Source organism: Erigeron canadensis, chromosome 6 (genome assembly GCF_010389155.1).
Source record: "Erigeron canadensis isolate Cc75 chromosome 6, C_canadensis_v1, whole genome shotgun sequence".
Classification (NCBI taxonomy): domain Eukaryota; kingdom Viridiplantae; phylum Streptophyta; class Magnoliopsida; order Asterales; family Asteraceae; genus Erigeron; species Erigeron canadensis.
This window is the reverse complement of record NC_057766.1, coordinates 1,954,339-1,962,018: the sequence shown is the minus strand read 5'-3', so window position 1 is coordinate 1,962,018 and position 7,680 is coordinate 1,954,339.

Below are 7,680 nucleotides of genomic sequence, written 5' to 3'. Positions count from 1 at the left end.
TGACGAGAATATGGGAAACAGTGATCAGCCACCTCAAACTTCTATAGGCGAGGTTGGTGTCGATATTGGGTCAACCCAGCCCACTAGAGTTGAGTCAACCACCCCTATAATTCCTCCCTCTTCTCAACCTTCTGAGTCGCTGACAGCAGCCAGATCACAGGTGTTGCTAGAGTCAGCAAATTCTACGGCCGATGATGAGTTGGTGCAACAACACACTGACTCTGAGGCACCCGGTTCCCCTAACCCATTAAATTTCTCTACTGAAGCAACTCTGGTTGAAGGTGAAGGTGGTGATGAGGTAGTTGAAGGAGAGAATGTTGTTGAAGGTGGTGTTGTTGCTGAACCACATGATGAAACTATCATTGATGAAAACCCTGAAGGACTGACTGACCATATGAATGAGGGTGAAGCGTGTGAAGTAGAGGGTGCTGGAGTTGATGAGCCGGATGATGAGATGGTTGATGTTGAGGGAAGTGAATTCGAACTAGAAGAATTCACCATTGATGAATTCCAGCTGGACTCCTCCACCCATGCTGATGAACAAATTGCCAGTGACCTAGAGGAGGATGATGACGAGGACACTGCTGCTGATACAAATGATAATGCAGTTGTCTCTCCTGAAATGGCTGCTGCTGATGACAATGCAACAGCCTCTATGGAAGTTCAAACAGATGCAGTTGAGACAAGAGCAGAGGTTTTGATTGATGCACCTGCTGGTGGAGCCTCACCAGCAGTGAGGGCACTTAATGATCTAACTGCACTAAGGATGCCTTCCTTCAGCATGCCTTCTTCCTTTCCCAGCATGTTTGAAAGTCAACCTGCCAGCAAATCTACCAATATTCCACTGACTGCCAAAGATCTGGGCCTTGCCTATAATACTCACTCTTCTGAAAGGCTTGCCAGAATTGAAGAAACTTTAAATGACATATCCAAGGCTGCTCATCTAGCTATTGAAATAAAAGATCATGAAGATGACGCCTTGGTACGAACTCTAAAAAGCTGGTATGTCAGGCAGCAGGAAAACAGTGCCAGCATCGAGAGCATCAAAGAAAAATCCATTTCCCTAGCTGCTGATCAAGAAAAATTGCGCACATCTCTCTCCTCTATCAAAAAGGATCAGCAAATTATTTTGGGGACAAGTCGATCGCTGTGCAAATCTGTTACTGCCACCAAAGTCATGGCTTTGAAGGCATCCACCAGCAGCTCCTCTGCAGCTGCTGAAGTTAAAGAACTCGCTGCTCTAGTCTCTCCACTTATCTCCAAAGTGGAAGACAACACCAAGGCCATTCATGCCTTGGATACTCGTGTGGCCAGTCTTCCTCCTCCTCAAGCTTCATTCACTGAGGAAGATCGTAAGTGCCAGCAAAAGTTGGAAACAGAGGTTGCTGAAATCAAGAACCTGCTGACCCAACTTCTAAACAAGAAAGATGCTCCCGCAGCAGTAGTGGAGGTAGTTATCAATGACACTACCTCCAAGGGGGAGAAACTTGATGCTGCTCTCTATGATCTTGTCTCTGAAGCAGTTAAGAAGGATGCAAATGATTTTATTGAAGAAGCTGCTGACAAGATCATAGATGAAGATGACAACGCTTGTACAGCCACCGAAACTACCAATGATGAAAGGGCAATAGTGGTTGTACAAGACATGGAAAGTGATGTTCCCCCTGCTGGTGCTGAGGGGGAGACAAATACTGAGGGGGAGCGACAGTTGATGGTAATCGATGCTCCCCAAGAAGATACAGCTGCTGAAGAAGTGCTCAGCCCTCATATTATTGCAGCAGGTCAGGAAGCTATCAGGCAACAACTGTTAGAAAGAATGGGGGCTGAGGCTACAAGGGTTCCAGCCAGTAGAAGGCCTGAATATTATCTGAATGCTGACAATCTTTCCATCATCTCCCCAGCAGGCAATCAATTCCAAGTGATTGACATTCTAGCTCTAACTGCTGAGGGAAAAACTCAACAAGAGGCACTGGAGGAGCTTGACAGAAGGAAGATGAACAAAGAGAATGAAAAGAAAAACTTAGAGCTCATTGCCAGTATGGCCCTTGCTGAAAAAAATGAGATGGATGGTGAGCAGAGAATGTTACTACTTACTGGTGGGCCTGAAGCGCTGTACAGACAAAAACAAGCAGATGTTGAGCAGATGGTTAAGGAAAAGAAGGAAAGGTTTGAAAGGGAGAAAGCCAGATGGTTGGGAATTATGGAGGAAAGAAAAAGGCCTGAAAAGATTATTGCTGTGGAGGTGAGAAAAGCTGCCATGGGTACACAAACTAATTTAAAATTCAGGAGGGAAGGTCTTCCCACTCCAGTAAAACTTGTGAACGTGAAGCTGAAGAATCTTGGGGTGTCTGAATGGTTTGAAGTCTATATGTTGATCAAAGATAAGAAGGCTGCTAGCTATGATCACCTTCAAAACATGCTCAAGAAATTTTTCGAAAGGATTCTGGAGTATGAAACTAAGTTCAAGGAAGATCTTCCCCTTCTAAGAACTATATTTGGCACTCCAGCAGCTGTTACTCAGACAGCAGGCAGAAGGGTTCCAAAAAGAAAGCATTCCAGCAGACCTCTGCCTGCTGACCTCCCTCCAATTCCCACTGACGCTGGTTTGAACCTAAGGCTTCCTCCCAGGGCTTATTTTGAAGAAGGAAGGGTACTGGAACAACCTGCTGGCATCTTCTTCAACAATTTCGCAAATGATCAATTATTCTTTCGCCTTGAAGAGATGGAGAGGGCTTCTACTGGATTTCTGGTTGGGCTAAGGAAAAGATTTGCAAAAATGGATTGTGCCAGACCAGTAGTCAGCAGGATTGAAGAAGAACTGATGAAGCCCCACAGGTTGAATGATCCAGTACTGAGGATAGCAAAGCAAGAAGAAGCTTTTGAGATTGAAGCTGCTATGGCGTCCTCCAGCACTTTTAATATGTAAAATGTAAATGATGTAACTTGTCTAGTTTATGAAATAGAGAACCTTCTTCTTCCAATTATTTCTATGTTTTTCTCAAGAAATTTTCATCCAGCAAGTCTCCTCAGCTAATAGGGGGAGATTGTTAAGTCTGGGATTCGCTGACGAAGACTTGCTGGCTGACACACGTCGTCAGCAAGTCTCTAACAATTCACCAGCAACTAAAGAGACGTCTTCAGCAAGATGCATACCGACCTAAGTTTGTCTTGGCGGGAAATATTCAAACTACATAAAGACAAAAAGGTCACATGGTGGTTAACTAACTGTAATTTGCCCTGAATGGTAATGTACATGTTGGGACCAAAGCAAGGGTTCTCTCTCTCTCTCTCTTACCCGATTTGGTATAGAAGACAATAGGCACATGATTCAAGTACCATGAGCCAACCGGAAGTCGACAACCACCATCAAGTCACAATCAAAGCAGGCTGTGTTGACTCATGTCTTCCTCTATATAAAGCAACACAGCCACATTGTGCTAAGAGCGTCTTGCCGTCTAAAAGGCGTGTATCACTTGTAATTGCTTAAGTTTTCCTTTTCTGTGTAGACTTAGCAATTATCTTTATTCTTTTGTATTCTTGTAAGTCAAGTGTAAGATCAAACATGTATTCATCGTTTAATCAATGATATATATGATTATCCTTGCATTGATGTATTGCAATTGAACTTTACATTGTTCTTGTTGCTTACTTGCTTGCTTATTTTCTTTCTTGTATTCTAAATTAAACATAAGTTGTGCGTTCGTGGACCATCATGGCCTATATGTAACAACCCTATGATAATTTTACCACCCAAGCATAAGGTTTCAATTGGAAGACCAAAGAAGAAAAGAAGAAGAAGTCAAACTGAGCTACAATTGGTGAAGGAAGGCAAGTTAACAAGAGCTGTAGGTAACAAGAAATGTGGAAACTGTAATCAAGATGGACATAACAAAAGGACATGCCCAAAGGTCCCAACACAACAAGCTTCTGGGTCAAAGTCAAAGGCAGCAACTAAACAAGCTTCTAAGTCCAAGTCAAAGGCAGCAAGGGTTGGGAACAAGAAAACTGGCACTAACACTTCTGCCAAGTGATTTCCTTGTGTTTTGTTATCTATTTACTTGTTTTTATCTAAGACTATTTGGTTATTTTCTTGTGTTTTGTTTAGCAAAATATGTATTTGTTTAAGACTTATGTTGGTTATCTTTTAACCAGTTGTATTTGTTTAAGACAATATGTAGTACTTTAAGACATGTTGGTGTTCAACCACCTAGTTTAAAGGATGTATGAGTGCTGTGGAATATAGCACAATTTTCTCTACTTTGAACTTGTCAAATCTATATTCTAGTTTTTTGGTCTAATGACTTTGTTTTGTATATTCTCATTAACTGGAAATGTCTCTTGAATATGCATTTCTCATTTACTTTGAATGTGTTTTTGGTCTACTAAATATGCATTTCATACCAAAACAAAAAACACAAAGGAGAGGCAGAAAACAAAGCATACCATTTCCATTTCGATTACATTAGTACAAAAATCAGTCAAAAACATGGAAACTTATGATACAAAGAAATACCAAAACAAGAAAAAAATCCAACTGATTACTAGCATCTTCTTGTATTTCCTTGCTTGAACTTCATTTTCTCTTGAAGATTCCTCAAACTTGTTCATCGATCTCAACAAACCCGGAATGATTTCCACAGCTCTTCTACACATTGGTGGATCAAACCAAGTGATAAAACCACAACTTGACCCCTATTTCGATTACCAAAATGTTTTTAAAAAAATTAGGTCAAATTAAAGTAAAAATATTATAATACAAATCAAACATGTTACCTTCCTAGCACAACAAAAGGATCTTCTTCCTGGGTTATTCAAGGTCCACGAAGTACGAATTAGAGAAGGGGAACCACACCTACAATTCACCATTGTTGGTGATTTTGATTTGATAATATTAGGTTTTATGAAATTGGAAAAAGAAAAAATGAGTAAGGTAAATTGGGGGTTATAATCGGTGGGTGAAAAGGTTTTAAAAGGGTGGATGGGTTGGGGTGGTTTATTACAGAAGTGCCCATCACGTGGGTCGCACATGCCTGAACTGACGGATTAATTAAACGTCCGTTGCAATTTGGACCATCGATTCTATAAAAAACCTATTTTTGGACTGCCATGTAATGATAATTGATTTTGGACCACCGGTGCAAAATGTGTGATAACACAGGGACCAAAAATGCAATTTACTCTTTTTTTAATTAACGTAATCTTAATAATAATTATTATTATTAAAATTTTTCCCCACCAGCACAATGTTTCCCCCCTTTCCCCCTTCCTTGCAATCATCGACACAGAGAAATTGTTGAACAAACAATGATTCCCCTTCCTTGCGATCATCGACACAGAGAAATTGTTGAACTAACAATGATTATATATCGTGAATCAATTATATATCGTGAAACAATGATCTATGCATGTATCAATTATATCGTGAAATCCTCTTCATCAACACCATCATCGGTTGGTTCAGCCCATGGATACAGGTGGTTTTCTAGGGTTTCTTCATCCGCGATGCATCATCACCATCATGTGGTTTCTAGGGTTCCTTCATCCGCGATGCATCATCACTATCAGGTGGGTTTTATCATATAATGATATTGAGCTTTAAATTAAATAAATATTGATTTTAGATTAATTTATTTATAAACATGTGTTAATGTACTAAATATGAAATTATAATGAATTTTAGGTTTCATTGTTGAATATGATGGATGAATTGATAGTGATTTTGGTGGCTTTTTAAAAAAAAAAAAAAAATTTTTTACATAGTTAATAGTTACTTTTAGGAGGACAAATGAGGTGTGACAAAATAATTATGAAGGTTCACACTAAAAAGTGTGAACTTTTAATTTTACACACTTTTTAGTGTGAAGAAATTACTACACACTTTTAGTTCTATATATTTTTACACACATAAAAGCGTGGCAAAATTTTAATTTGTTCACACTAATTAAAAAGTGTGAACAAATGAAATTTTTTTTGTAGTGTGTGTAGGGTTTGAGGTTAGGGATGGCAGCAAGGATTTTTGACTGATGAATAGAGGGATTAAAAAAGCTATGAAAAAATATAGTGTGTCTAAAATATGACCAGAAGTTTAGAACACAAGATTGAGACATGGGAAAGTGGAGTTGGTGAGTAGGTACATTCTATAAACTATGAAATTTTTTAATGCATATATACAACTTATATTCTATATGCAGCTACCTTGAATTCAAGTTTTTGATCTGAATATCCAATAGCACGTCACTATTGGCTAAAGCAAGGCCAACTTTCTGTTAGTTTTTTTTATTATACGCAGCTACATTACTTAAGATTTTAAGGCCCTATTAACGTTATATGAATATTACTCCGTATTATGATATTAACATGTAGCTCTTTCTTTTGTTAATTTTTATTTCTTTAATGATGAATTGTATACTCTAGACCGATTCTACAAATAAGAAAACTAACAGAAAGGAAATAAATGTGTTGTATTTTATTAACGCCGCTGTAACGCGCGGGGTTCCCTCTATCATAAGATAATGTTGATACATTCCTTTTTATTTACACATCTCACTAGGTGGAGGGATTTAATGGGTGGTGATGAAAATGAGTCCACTTCAGAAGAAAAATCATCTAATATAATGAAACATAAGTTATTCGTGTCTAAGAAATATATATATAGAATCATTACCAGGATCAAAAATGAAAAATTTGCGGGGGAGGAGACAACGGTAATCTTTGTGATATTACAACTTTTTAAAATATTTGCTTTATTTTGGATCTCTATGGCTTGATGCAACCAATCAGATGTTTAAAAGAAGCAGAAGTATTATAGCCTATATCATAGATAGATGTTTTTGCCTTTCGGGTTACTTATTGTACCAGGAACAATTTTTTGGCTACGATATTTTTTAAATACCTATAAAAATATACTTGAATGAACCAAGAAGCACTTTAAAGTTATGTTCCCAAAATCAGATTGTGTGTTTTGCTTATGACCTTTATATGATAGAGAACATAAATTGGCCGGTTCGTTCTTTTAAACAAAAGACTAACACTGCATTTTCATTGAGTAGGCGAGTATCACTCAATTCAACCTGTTTTGGCACATGCTAAATCTGACTAGTCTCAACCAAAACTCAACTGACCCGTTACCCAATTCGTGTATAATGTAACCCGATGTACTTTTTATGGATTTTCTTATGCTTGATGAAATATATGTTTTGTAGCTTCGATAGAGAGTGGAGTATGGGTTGAAAAGGCTAAGGTTGGAAACATCAATCAGGATGGTATCATGGATATTGTTGAATTTAGTAGCCAGTCCAACGTTGATAAGCACTTCCTCAAAGCTAGCACTGTATATACATTCGTCGAGTTAATCATAATAACAACGATCTATAGTTCTAATTTGATTGCCTTACTTGAAAGCTAACAATTTTATTTGAAGGCGAAGGAGCTTATTCTTCACTAATGAAACTTCAGAGATTTTGGTGAAGTGTTAGGGTAATGAACCTGTTGTTTAGCATGTCCAACTACAAGCAGTTAAACTTCAGCTGATGAATATATAATTATATATTTGTGCTTTGTAATCCATTAATACCAAGTGTTATCATTATTTGAAATACCTTCACACAGGAGACTCTTTGTAATGTACTTTTAAAAGGTGCCGCTGCAACGCGCGGGTACCCATCTAGTATATATATATAT